Raw genomic sequence first — 14,692 nt, 5'->3', positions numbered from 1 at the left:
CTAGCCCCCTACATTCAGGATGTAATCAACCAGTCTCTTAAAGAGGGAAAAGTACCAACTGAATGGAAAAGAGCAGTGGTGAACCCCATCCGCAAGAACGCGGCTCTCCCGTGGACGGAGCTTTCCAACCTCCGTCCCATCTCCCTTCTGCCTTATTACAGCAAGATGGTTGAAAAACATGTCAACGCACACCTGTCTAACTACATTGAGGCAGCGGGTGGCCTAGACCACTCGCAATCTGGTTTTAGGCCCAACCATAGCACCGAATCAGCCCTCCTGTCAGTGACAGATAACATCAGAAAGTCACTTGACAGGGGGAGCTCAGTGATTCTGGTGCTATTGGATTTGTCCGCTGCCTTCGACACGGTGTCGCACAAAATCCTTCTCGACCGCCTGAAGGGAGTAGGAGTAAAGGGGACCGCCCTAGCGTGGCTTGAAAGCTTTCTTGAAGACAGACAGCAAGGTGTCAAACTAGGCTCCCATAAATCTGTCTGCAGGAAGCTTACCAAGGGAGTGCCACAGGGCTCATGCTTGAGCCCCACGTTATTCAACGTATATGTGGCCCCTTTGGCAGAGATTATAAGATCTTACGGGTTCTCCCCAATCTCTTACGCTGACGATACTCAGCTGTTGTTTCCCTTTCAAACCATTACACCTACAGTCATGCAATCCTTCCAAAATGGCATGAGAGCGGTGGCAGGTTGGATGGCCCAGAACTTCCTCCAATGCAATGTGACCAAAACGGAGGTCATGTTGTTTGGAGGGGCCACCCTGCTCTGGTCTCCGGATTGGTGGCCACCTGAGCTAGGACCTGTACCAGCGCCCAAACAGACCATCAAAAACCTGGGGGTACGCCTAGACCAAACTCTGATTATGAAAGATCACGTCAGTCAGGTCACGGGAACGTGTTTCCGTACAATTGGTCTTCTACGGCGTATCTTCCCTTTCCTACCAAACATCTACAGGAAAACGCTGGTACAGGCACTAGTCCTTGGACGGGTAGACTATTGTAATAGTCTACTCATTTCCGCCAACCATGAACAACTTCGTAGATTGCAGGTGGTGCAGAACACCGCGGCAAGACTCATCCTGAATGCCCCTCCCCGCACCCCTTCCCGCCCCCTCCTTTCCCACCTTCACTGGCTTCCAGTGCAACAGCGGGTAAACTTTAAACTCTGCTGCATTATGCATAAGTGCATCTATGGATCTGGCCCCAAATATCTAAAAGATATTTTCTTTCCCTACTCTCCCGGATGTGCTCTGCGTTCCAGCAACACCATGTTGCTACATGTACCTAAAATTACCAGAGCGAGACAGGGTGGCCAAGCACCCTCCCTTAAAGGCCCCTTGTTGTGGAATTCCCTCCCACCTCAGCTGAGACACATTTCCAACCTCTTTTCCTTTAGGAAGAAACTAAAAACTCACCTGTTCACACAAGATTAATTTGGCCTTTCTCTCTGTCTCCCCCTCAATAAAGTTTGCCCAACTTACACAGAAGCTACGCGCGGAGATACCCCTTCGGGGCTGATTCACGCGCGCTATAAGAATATAAATAAATAAATAAATTGATGGAGAAAGATTGATCAAAAGCACAAATTTGAACACTGAAAAAGTAAAATTGCACACATTAGAAGATTGTTAATTAGGAATTTGATCGGGTCATCTTAGACTATGTTAAAAATGGTTGCTTCCAGTATATGACCGGTCTAGTTGTAGGTGAATGTCTGTACTCTACTACTTCAAAGCAGTTTTCATGAATGGAAATGACAGGACTAATAAGTTGGTAGTTTGGGCTGCTTTCTAGGGAGTCTGTCAACATAATTTATGTTGACCAAGGTAAATTGATACTTGTAAATTGATAATTGTAAGCGCACTACTCACCCGCAAGGGTCTCAAGGCGCTTGTACGAATACCACTGTGGAACCCATCCTGGCTTTCCCTGTGAGGCGTCCACTCCTGGGCACCCCCAAGGTGGAGGCCAGGCATCCTTAGCGTTGTGGGGGCCGTTGTGGAGATTAAGCAAGCTATTGCCCAGAGTTGCAGAGTGGGACTCCATGATTGGAATAGGCACCGAGGCGAGAATGATCAGGTCCGTGGAATTTTGAGACCAAGACTCACCGAGGCGGGGAATTGAACCCTGGTCCCGGGCTAGACCTCAGCATCAGGGTCTGCCGCTCTAATCATTGAGCCACACTTCTCCAAGGTATGTTTTGGTGAGGGACCTGGAGATCATAATTAAAGTTCCCATAAGCTCTGCCCATTTTCTTTGCTCATGATTTAATTTTTTTCTAATTGGGTAATGTAAATAACACGAGTTTCATGAAGACAGTCTGTGCCATACATCCAGTGTTTGTTACTCAAAATTTGCTTTCCAGGCTTTCAATTATATGACCGCATTTTCCTATATTGGTCGATGTCTCAGAATGCCATGAACCGTTTATTTTAAATATTAATATCTTCTCGCGTGAGTTTATTTAGTGACTCCCTCTCACAGGTTTTAGTGACTCCCACTCACAGGCTTTTGACGAATGCCCTGCCACTCTGCGTCGCAACTCCCTGGTTTGAAAAGTACAACTCTTAATTCAGTCTATTTCAAAAGAAATCCTGATTTTAACTTTTATGTATTTTACAAACCTTTTTCACATTGACAAGCCAGTAGTGAGTTTCAATCATTTTAAACGTTACTTGTTCTTTATGAGCTGTTGTGCCTTTTAGTTGTGCATAGTTTAATAGACTTAGCCAGTGTTGCTCATACAACACAAACTTCAGATTATTTCATAGGATGCAGCTTTCAATAAACTTGGTTAATAAACCAAGTTTTTCCTTCAATTTCGAGACCAAAACTGTTTGTGAACCTCCGTATCATACAAATACGTTTTCTTTGATATTAGTATATGTCATCATATCCTTGCACTGGTGTGCTGTTGCAACCAGATGCCTGCTTTTTGCCTGTTAGTCATGGCCGTAGTTATCATTACGACACCTGATTTGCATGCTCCGATTGGTTCTTATTTTCTAATGTTTTTCATCTCCCTCTTGTGTTCTGCTGTAGCCTGCGTGATCCAGGCCTGGACCTCCCTGACTCATGTTTATTTTCAAAGCAAGTATATGTAGAATATATGCTCGCGAGGGACACCCCTCTCCTCTCCACTCCTGATTTCCTCTTGGACTGTTCTTTTAAGTGACGGTTGATAGTACTGCCTTGTCCAGGCCAGCCTCTACTGTTCTCGGACATGCCTACTGCTAGATCTGGCATTTGGCATACTTTTCGCTCACCTTTATTTTTTAAACTCACCTACAGCCTTTGCATTAATAGCTGTCCAATTGCATACGGATTAAAACATTTTCAGACACTGTTATTTCATAAACTCTTAGTTGCATGAGCATAGGGTTTAAGCAGGCTCCTTAAGAGTGTCTGATTAGAGGGTTGTACTAATGTGTTAGAACTGATTTTTTCTCTGCATGCATGGTTTCAAGTAAATTGCTATTTCCAGTCTCTTGATTTAGTTTTTCTGCAATTAAATTTAAGATCTGTCTGTTGTGTTATCAAACATCTAGGTGTCAATACTCTCTTAAAGGGGCCTAGCCAGGAAATACAAAGGAAAAAACTGCATGCAATCGGCCTGTCACTTATGTAAAATGGCTAACGAACCTTTTGGAGTAGGCCTGAATTCTAATAGATGATCACAGTGGTTCTGTCCTGACAAGTGACTAAATAAGTTAAGTATCCGGTGTATACCTGAAAATGAGGAGTTGTGCACAGTTTGTAAATCCTCAGGTCATACATTACTAGTTCTGTCGATCTGGAAGTCTGTCAGAAAATTCCCTACCGATAGGCAAGGTGCTCATAAATTGATGATATGTTGATTCTTGTAAAGCACACCTTCACCAATCGTTTCCTGGCACTGTAAGTACAGCATAGTTGATTGCATAAGAAGGCTAGATTAAATAGCCATGTCATCACATTTTTCTTAAAAGTAACGCAATTAGTTTGTGAGCGAAGAGATGATGTTAAAGATTTCCAGATACACAAGGCTTGAACTGAAAAGCCGTACCCGCACTTTAATTTCTGAATCTTGAATAATTAGTAAATGCGATGATGATGAGCAGAGCTCCCGAGCCAGAGTGTACTTATTGATCTTTTTTGTTAGGAATTGGTAGCCCTCAATAGAGAGACCTACAAACATCAAGCAACATATTCTGTATCTAATTCTCTATTCCAAGGCAGCTAGTGAATTCCTCAGTAGTGTATTATTCAATCTAGCTGCTTGGTTCTAGAGAGACTGCAGTCTATAGGGCAAGGTTTTTGGAAGGCATGTACCTATAGAATTTGTGTAGTCCAGTCTGGATACAATTAATACCATTATTACTGTTTTCAGAGCGTCTTCAGCGAGAAACATAGCAATCTTTATCCTATTCAACAGTTAGAAACACAAGAAAATGACTGCTCCGATTTGGGGTTTTAGGGAGAATCTGCTGTCTACAATTACTTCAAGGCTTTATGCTTGGCTTATTGGAGTAGGGGTGGTCCCCTTCTCTGCAGGCCAATATAGCTGGCTTCAAAAATCAGGTGCATTATTTAGAATCACTGTTTTGGTTTTATCTACATTAAGTTTGTTGCTTGTTAGCCATCCATTCCCAGATGAAGTCCATGATGACGTTTGTTGTTTTTCTGGGAGAACGAAGTGCCATCCAGCCAAATTAGGATTTGAGTTTCATTAGTGCAGTGATATAAAATACCGTTTTTTGCCCATAGATCGTTGATTAGTGGTCTAATATATAGGTTAAAAAGGTGAAAAAATGAGTAAGATCTGAGGCACCCTACAATTCACCTATACTGTGGGTGCTTCGAAAGGCTCAAGTTGAACCTTTTGAGTATGATTGTCCAGGAAGGATTTGATCTAATCAGGAGTTGAACCTTGTAAGCCAGCCAGTGGTTTCCACACACATGTCAGTAATTCATCGTCAGTCATGTCGAAACCCGCTGACAGATTAAACTGTATCAGAGCTGAAGTTTGTCCTACATCCTCTGCATAATGCACACTTTCAAATACAGACAACATGACAGATTCAATCCTGCATTCTGGCTTATAGCTAGCCTGAAGATGATCAACAAATTGAATCACTTGAAGATGGTAACATAGTTCCTGTGCCACATGAGCTTCCATACTTTTGGAGAAGAGAGAGGCAGAAGGAAAATTGAATTATAGTTTTTCAAGATGAAAAGATGTTCACCCTACTTTTTAAGCAACAGAATTACAAAAGCCTCTTTGAAGGAGTTTGGTACTGTCCCTTGAGAGGGATTTTGTTTTTTTTAGGTGAAGTCATAAAGGACTTAGAATTTCACGTGAGAAAACGTGTTGAATACACCGAGGGCAGGGATCTAAAGGTGAATCTGAGTTTGCCTTTGACATCAGAGAGGCGTGGTTCCTCAATGATTTTGAGGGGAGAGTATGTATTATGGTTGGGTTCCTTTCTAAGGATGTAAAGGGACTTCTCAGTATTGGTGGGTGCGTTGAGGATGCGATCTCTGATTTAAAAAATATTTATATATTTGTAAAATAGCCAATAAGCAAATCTGATTTCTTGTGTGGATGCAGTAGCTTGAGTGATACTGTCAAGAACTGAAAGCCCTTTTACTGTTTTGAAAATGTTTTTGGTCTGTTAGAAGAATTCAAGATTTTAGTATTTATAAAATAGGGTCCTAGTTTGTATTAATACTGTTTGATAATGGGGAATAATCTCTTTGCCTTTGGCATTCAGGGCCTCTGCTCCTGACATTCATCACAACAATCTGTCCTCTCCAGTGGTCCATGGAAGGCAGTAACTTAATACCACTATTTGGGCTTTGTTATTCCTGGGTTCTTTTGTAAAGCAGTCTGGACAAAGGGGGCCCTTTCAGTGACTTGAGGCCACAAAAAAAACTGGCATGAATGGCCAGTCACTCTGTACCTGTAGTGACAGAATGGTTGAGTCGACCCTTAAGGTGGGGTGCAGATAACATATTCTGATCCTTTCCCGATTGTTAGGATGCTTATGTTTTCTGTGTATATCAGCACACCTCTTCCTTAGTGACAATGTTTCATTTAGGGAGCATCAGATGTTTTGAATGACTTTCATGTAGGTAGAGGGTAGTTAAGTTAATGTGCAATTTATAAGTCACCTCAACCCTAAGAGATCCAGGTGCTAGCCTTAAAAAGTTCAGAACTTACACCTGACTAAAACAAAGCGGCCTTTAAAAAAGCTTCTGAATTGCTAGTTCCTTGTTGTGGGACAAAAATGAGTCCAACCCATATGCATGGAAGATCAATGATAATGGACACTTAGGTAAGTGTTTCTAGGTCTTGTTAATTGGCTACACAGCAGTTCCTAGTTAATGGACGCATTGTAGAAAGTATAAAAACCATTCAATGTTCAGTTTCACTATTCATCTTTTAGCCACAACAAACATAGGTGATTAATAAAGTGCATGCATTCTTTTTTGTTTTTTTCTTTTAACATGTGAGCCACAGCTTTTATTTTTCAAATCCGAATTAGTATAGATTGTGCTAAACCTCGATTTAAGACGACCCAGTTTGCTCCAAGTAGTCTATTGCACCTCCTCATACATACTTTGTTAGGATTGGAGACTTAAAAGCTCTTATGTAAGAATTAGTTGAATAGAAGTATTCTAGAATATCTCGACTCTTCATTTCTCTGCCTATAAAGATTCAATGCCACAATATTAAAATATTCATTAATGTTGCGCATTCTTCCCACTATGAACTTCGAACTGAGCCCAACATTTGCCGTCACAACAATGAAACAACCATTATTCACTCAAATGATATACAGATGACAATCAAGATCAAGCTATGCAACACTCTGCATAACACTTACAACAACATTCGTATTGGTGTTGGAGACAAATAATGCAGAAAGTACAAGAAAAAATGGCAAGCGTTCTCCTGCCACACTCCTTGGATCTAGAACTTCCTCACCATCCACATATTGCAAGCTCCTCGCTTTTACTTTTCAGGAAGGAACTGTACACCCTCCTTTTAATGCAGCACTTCATACCTGTGGAAACCTTCAGATTATACATCCAAGCTGGTATTCCTTGGCCTGCCTTCCACCCACACCAAAATATTCTGTACTCATCCTCTATCCCCACCTTTTTACATTGCTTCTTTGCCTTGTAAGTAGGTTTGTGCTCTTTAAGTCCTCATGCATACTGAAGGTTCATTTCCAAAACTGTTTTGATTCTTAAAATGCCTGGCATATAGTTAGCAAAGTGCCAGATTAAATTTTTTCCAGATGAGATACTGATATTTTTTTAAAGAAGCAGTGTAGCTAGTTGAATGGTGATGGTGGTCCGCATATCATCTTAGGATCTTTCTATGCTAACTTATGGAAGTTTGAAAGGAAGAGTACTTCCTTAGAAAAGTTTACAAAGACTTTAAGTCACAGAATTGAGGCAAAGATTATGGTTAGAGTTGAAAGGACACCGGGCCTCTGATCGATCAGACTTTTGTGGGTGGTGAATAATTACTGCTGTAGACCCACTTCTCACCAATAGGAGACCGTGTCTGCAATTTTTACCAAAGAGGATTTACCAGACTGTTGGGAAATGAAAATGTGCTTCTATTGGAAAGTATATCGTGACAGTTTTCTTTCAAGCCTTCAGCACCCCACACCCAACAGTAACACCATTCAGCTGTTATGCCTGTGTTGAATTCCTTTTCCGCTGGCCACAATTTTATTCACTTTCATATGGATTTCTGACTGGTTTTATTGTTTTTGGTGTACAATGTGATAACTACATTTGGTGGCTGTTTAATATTTTGATTTCCTACCAGACCTATCAGCCTTGACTTTGCCTGGTGTTTTGAGTAATGACATCTGTATAGTCTGTATTGTGAGTGATAACATTTAGTACCTCTTAAGAAATTGTTTGTGATATGTGAGTAATGTTGATACTTTTCATTCAATGTATTCTCTAAGATAATTGAAACCAAACTGGTCCATTTGATTCAGATTCTTTTGTGACCCTTTTATGCTGATTAACTGAACCCAGTCCCACTCTTATGCTACATAATACCAGATTCCTAGTGGCAAAGCAGCTGAGTGTTCACAATCTTTAAAGAGGGCACTCGCTGCATCCAGAGCACACATTGACAGGTAACTGCTGTACCCAAATTGAAGCTCCCAGAAAGTATGATAAAAAGTTAGTATGAGGTCCTGAATTACTGAACTGTACCTTATGCGGATTCCCAATCTGTGCAGGTTTCAAAGTGAGAACAATTGCTTACAGATGACTTGTAATGGTTTGGTGATGCTCATCCAAGGCACTTCCCTTTGAACCACACATTAACAGATTAGGTCTCTCATTGTGTGATGTGTCTGCGTGCTGTAACCTCCTCTCAACTTTAGCTCTTTGATTTTAGCATTACCCTCACTAGTGTTGGAAACAGATTACACTGGGGTTGGCTATAATAATAAAAAACTGATTCTTACATGTAGTAAGTGCATTGTTTTTAGCACAGAATGTTATGCCCTATACTAATGGCAGGTTCTATCATCCAAATCTGCAACAGCCATAATAGTTCTTCAGGCTGGCTATTAGTAGGCACAGCAGAAGTGAGACCTGCAAGAAGTATGTTGAAGGTGAGCTCATGCATGTGTGATTTTGTCATGCCTCCGTTTCTGCTGACTTATCTTTTTCAAATACCATACCACAAGCTAGCATAGGACTTCCAGAAGTTGAGTTATTTAATAGAGCAGGTGATTATTCACTTTGAATGCCTGGTGCTAAATGACTCAACTGTGTAAACAAAGAATGCATTTAACTAGAGTGTGCAAACAGACACATTTTTTGCAAACTTACCAAATCTGGCATGATCCTCCTGCAAACACAGGGTGAGAGAGCTGCTTCCATTGCTGATATCTATCAAAGAGGAGACATGATTGTCCATCCTAATTATGATTACAAGGGGCCACCACCATGTGAGCAGCGAGAGATCAGAGGATGCTTGGGTAGGAATGGCTCAATTTTAGACTGTAACTTGATCCTTTTTTAGCCAAAGTCTAATGTACCAGAATACGTTTTAATACAATTGAATCTGGTGCACATAGGAAGCCTATGGAATGTGGTTAAATTTGAATGCAATGTTGAAGACCTATGCAACTAGGATCTGGAACAACATTGCCAATATTGATAATGAGCTTAAAATCAACCTTTTAAAAAAACATTGCTTTGTTGGTCTTTGACTCTGTATGACACACTACTGCTGTTTGGCTAGGTTTGCGTTATACAAATGCCACATACATGCATCCAGCAGCATTTGATAGATTCTTCAGCTTGTCTAATAAAACCTTTGGAGCTGCAAAATACTGAGGATTGTATGAGTCCGATGAAATATACAGCTACGTTAATGGGTTATGGCAGGAAAATACTGATCATTTGCAGACCTTTCTCATATAATAAAGCAAGTAAAAGTAATTCACTCTGTGAAGAAACAGTTGAGCCCTAATCAAGTAACAATCACAGAATTCTACCTACTGCCACTGGATTTGGGGAGCTGCGGGGCAGGGACAGGACAGGGTCCCCAAGATTTTTAACAATCCAGTTGGAGGACCAGCACGCAGTGGTGCCCCACCACCAAAATGTGAGCTTTGTCAGTGTTAAGCTTCACTCCCCTCATCTTTTTTTAAATTGCCCACTATTAAGAGGCAGTCACAAAATATTTTGAGTTGAATTCAAACGATCCTCAAGACGTACGTCAATTTGGCTGTCATCCACTATTATTACTGTGACACAATAAACTGGCCTATGGTACCTCATACACATGAACAATGTAGGGCACAAAGGATAAGCCCTGTGGACGCCACTGGTCTAATGCGTTCAAGATGGCTGAATTTGAGAACGAGGATTCATCCTCTGGACAGAATGTGATGCAGGTCATTGTGTTGTGTTATTTATTTTTTATTTTCATTTATCCCAACCTACAATGGTTGGGACAGGAGGGCCTTGCAGGTTCTCTTCAGGTCACCCATGATGCATACCAAAGTTGATCCTGTACTAAAACCAGATTTATCTGAGTTGTGTATATGTTTATTTGTACAAAATTATGCCATCTGACTGGTTGATAATAGAAGAGAGTACATTTGTTGATTCTTATAAAGCCCAGAATTCACCACTGACTTGGTCTATTGGTGTTAGAATGTAAGGTGGCAGTCAGTGATAAATAACTCTCAATAAATCAATGTTGAGACGTAGTTGTGTGTGGTTTTCCTTCCTAATTAAAAACATAGTACTTGTCACAGAATTATTAATGTAGACTAGTTTTTTTACTGTTTTTGACAAATTGAACCCCATCCTAAAAGAGGTCTTCCTGAACATCTAGGGCAGAAATCACATACCCCAAAGCCATACCCTTTCCTGCTAGCTGTGTGGTACCATGTGTTCATCTGCATGAGAATACACCTTAATCTAGAAAATTAGCTCCCCCACTTACATGTCTCACAGTCACAGGTGACTTTTCACAAAGGCTGTTATCATACATTTTGTCCAGTGTTTCACAATCCATAGTAAAGGCCTGTGACCTTTGCCAACACATTTCACCGTAGAAAACCTAGCCCTACTGGCTTGAACATAAACCTGTATTTTGTACCTAACTAGACAAGAGAAACATTCATCCAGATCACAGGCATCCACTGTCACATCATCCATCCACCCATACATAACACTGAACAAATGTGTTCACTGCCGGTATATGCGGGATTTTGGTTAAATTACAAAACGGTGGTGCCTTCCGAAATCAAAGCACATTATCCTCTGAGCTGATCTATGCTCATCCAGGCCTGCATCTTCCCTGGAAACGGCACACCTGGGCAGTAGAGATAGCTGAGCCTGTTCTGTTGTCACCATTTGGAGATTCCATGCATTTGTTGGTGATGGCCATGCTCTGGTGATCTCCATCCAGTTTCATCAAGCAGGAAATTCTTAACTTGCTGAATGGACCTATTTGGGACTGGGGCCTATGATCCAACTAGTAATGTGCACAATAAATAACTCACTGCGCCATGCAGCTTGAAGGTAGAATTTCAATAATTAGAAACTGACACACAGAAATATTTTCCTTCAAGAGCTATATCAAGAAATGAATCTAAGATAGAAAATTAACCTTGGAAATTAATTCCAGGACAAGCAAAATATAGACATTAGAATGACTCATCTGTGTACCACGCTCCTGTCCACAGTTACAGTTCAAATACTGCTTAAACATAAAGTACATAGTGTGAAACTTTACCAAAATGATTGGTTCAGTTCAATTTAGTCTTCAATTAAATTAAAACAATTTAAACTGGATATCATCTTTCATAGTATTACCTGTATGTAGATACCAGGCTGAGTCACACAACAGTCCATCTCAGCATGCATGGGTGTACACATGTGACATGAAGCATTTTAAGGGCCACTTATCTCTGCTGTGCACACCAGGTAATTTTATTTTAAATGATGGGAGTACATAACCAAAATCTAGGTCCAAAAATGGAAATGCTGGATTGTTCATGGGTAGAGCACAGATCCCTTACAGATGTTGATTGCAGACCTTACCTCTCTTTCTTACTTTGATTGAAAGATGATCAGTGTCACCCCTGCCTCCCGCCCCCTGGCACCAATCTGCTTCTCTGAACTACAGTAGTAACCAACGGGGGAGGGGGGGTTGTTTGGGTGGAGGGGGGCAGAATCATGTACCTAATTTAACAAGCATTGAAAAGCCAGTATGTATCACCTTTAGGACCTATTGGATTTATCAGTGGTTTTAGCCATGATGTACATTACCCCCGAAGCTGTGCAGCATGGCTTTTCAAAAAGCAAATTAAAGCCTGAGTAACTGGCAGCTTAATTTTGGAGGTGCCAACAAAATGCACATGCACATGCACATGGGCAGGGTAACAGCAACATGAGCAAGCGCGGTGTAGGGAGAGAAGTGTTTGAAGAAAACAGCTGGAAAAAATGTGCTCTGGTAGAGTCCTTAAACACAAAAAGCGGTGAAAAGTGAGCAGTGGAAGGATATAATGTATGCCGTAGGCGTCACCATGCGCTCTACAAATCCCCCTATTATTATTATTATAATGTGTCTATGCTCCAGAGGAGGGGTAGGGGCAAGCACAAGAAGAGGAAGGAACGCCCACACACACTAACAAATAAGAAGCAAGCAAATGAAAATGATAATAAAGCCAAGCAATGGTAGGCAACTAGTGGTCTCAAAGCCTATAACATTAGTCTCACAGGTAGGCAGCGACACCACAATGGTCCAGGGAGATTGTCCCCAATAAAATGCACATGGCTGGTGAGGATGCATGTTTCCAAAACATCATAAAGTTAGATGCCACATGAAGCTAGGAACATTACATTACATTACATTACAAGCTAGGAACACTCAGCTATTCAGGACACAGCACATGCAGTGATCATGTGCGAGTGTTATGTGGAAGATACTTTGCAGGCTTGATGTTGACAAACTTTTTTGAGCTGCATCCTGCTGAGCAAATAGGTGAAGATTTAAATGTGTGCTCTTGATGCGTCCTATCTACTGCCTACATATATTCCTGTCCTTCAGTATGGGGGGGGGGGGGGGTGCTAGAGAAACCCACCATAGATTAAGGTTGCCCGAGAACTCCATCTAACCAAGTGCTTTTTGTTAACCTGCGTCCTGACATTTGTAGTCCCCATTCGTTCAAACTATAACAATTGGAATAACTTTCCTGAAGTGGTGGATTGATAATTTAAAGGTCAGGATTGGAATAGACTATCCCTGAGGAGTCCATGAAGTAACCTTAATCACAGGTATTGGTCCCCAATCCCAGCTATCAGTGCGGAAAAGGATTTCCAACGTGTGTGACACAAGCAATCTCCTTCCATCCCCTCTCCCTCAAGAAGCTATGCCCTGTTTGGAAATAACCTTAGAGAGGGGAGTATTGCAGTTGGCAGGAGGACAGAGTAGCTTTGTCACATTTGTTGGAGTGGCCTTTGAGACCAAGGCATTACCGGTCCGATGTTTCCATAACACTCACTGTGCTGTACCAGTCTAAAAAGATGGTGCACGTTGGGAGTGATGGAACTTAAAGCATTGATGGCTATTGTGCAGATAACGCATTGGCTTTGTGGGCGTGACTGTGGGATGATGGACGACATTCTAAAAAGTAACTAGCGGTCTTGAAGCACTTCATGTCCATTCCACCACTGAGGTCTCTACTTCGTATTAAAAAAGTGTGTGATTGTGTGAAAATAGACAATTGATCTCGGCGTAGGTATACCTACTGGCTACATTGTGTCTTGGTGAGATACCTCTGGGGGTTGATTGTCTGTTACTGTAATTTGTGTAGACCCTGATTTTCACTGGTCCCAAACCAGTAAGATTGTTGTGGTCAATAGATTTGCCTTCTCTGTAAAAATTAATTTGCAAGCTGAATGTTATTGTTTTAAGTTGGACATCTGTTATAGTAATAATTTCAAGGTGCAACAGAGCGTGTTACACAGTAACAAGTTCCCACCAGAACAAGGAACCTATGAGCTTCCAAGTAGCTCATAAAAAGCAAAGTAGTTAAAATTATTTCACTTATGGTAAGTGGACCTTTTCTGTTCAAGTAATGTGGACAAACGCCAGCCGATTTTTTTTCATCCCATCTGAAACAAAGTTTGTAAATACAGATAAAATGTTTAAACAATCAATATGGATAAATACGCAGAGAAATGCACAACAAATAAGTACCCTAAAGCTTGGTATCTCCTATACCTTTCCTACTTTGTCTCAGAAGTACATGGCACCACTATGCATTGACCTGTGGCTGGGAGAAAAACTTGGAATTCTAGTGTGCCTTGGGATCAGGGAAAAGTATTCCACCCACCAGATAGTATATAAGTATGCATGAAGAATTAGGTCGCCATTCTTATATTAACAGAAAATTTAAAAAGCAATCGGAGCAGCATTTATTCCTTGAACTGTAGCTCACTGAGAATTGCCTATACCTAGAAACTTCCCTGCTGTTCAAGATGCTAACACCCAAAGGTAAGCTGGCAAACAAAAGAGAAGAAGTGGGTTGAATAACCGGTTGCCGCAGTGCAAGTCTCACTACAGCGTGGACTGGCAGGAAAGAGGCTCCGAACTCTGTGAGAAGACGGTCGAGCTCGTGCGGACCTTTCCAAGTCCCGAGGCCAGAGGGAGGGGCTGCGGATCGAACATTGAGCTTTGAATTGTGGTCTTTTGGTATTGGTCTGTTGACTTTTCTTTTGAAAGGGATCGAACTTAAAACATTGCTTCAAAGGTGATGCCATAAAGCTTTAAACCTAGAGTTAGTGCTGGACCATAAAGCATAACTTTTTTCCAGATCATGTACTCTGCCCATTTTATTCAGCCATTGTTGGAATGTTGGGATAATTTCACTTCGCCACTTCTGTAATGTTAACGACCTAGCATTTTTTTGTGTAAGAAACTAACTGTAATAATCGGAGAACAACCAAGGATTGCAATGTACAGGTCTATAACTATCCCCCGCCCCCCTCTAAATTGTATTTACAGTGTTTCCCGATGTCATCCCAGAATTGTTTGATTTTAGGACAATCCCACACAATGTGAGACCAATTAGCACCACCTCCTGTTGTACATCACCAACATCTATCTGGTATCTGTGGGTATATACTATG

The 14,692-nt window shown here is 41.3% G+C and overlaps 1 protein-coding gene across 10 annotated transcripts in view; it reads left to right on the top strand.

Moving 5' to 3' along the window:
• Positions 1–14,692, top strand: part of MICAL3 (microtubule associated monooxygenase, calponin and LIM domain containing 3) — a 2,050,293-nt gene that overhangs the window by 1,076,783 nt on the left and 958,818 nt on the right. The gene's annotated exons all lie outside the window — the stretch shown is intronic.

The sequence above is a fragment of the Lissotriton vulgaris genome, chromosome 1_2 (genome assembly GCF_964263255.1).
Source record: "Lissotriton vulgaris chromosome 1_2, aLisVul1.2, whole genome shotgun sequence".
In the NCBI taxonomy this organism is placed as follows: domain Eukaryota; kingdom Metazoa; phylum Chordata; class Amphibia; order Caudata; family Salamandridae; genus Lissotriton; species Lissotriton vulgaris.
Note: the sequence above shows the minus strand (reverse complement) of the source record. Positions and strands in the feature narration are given on the sequence as shown.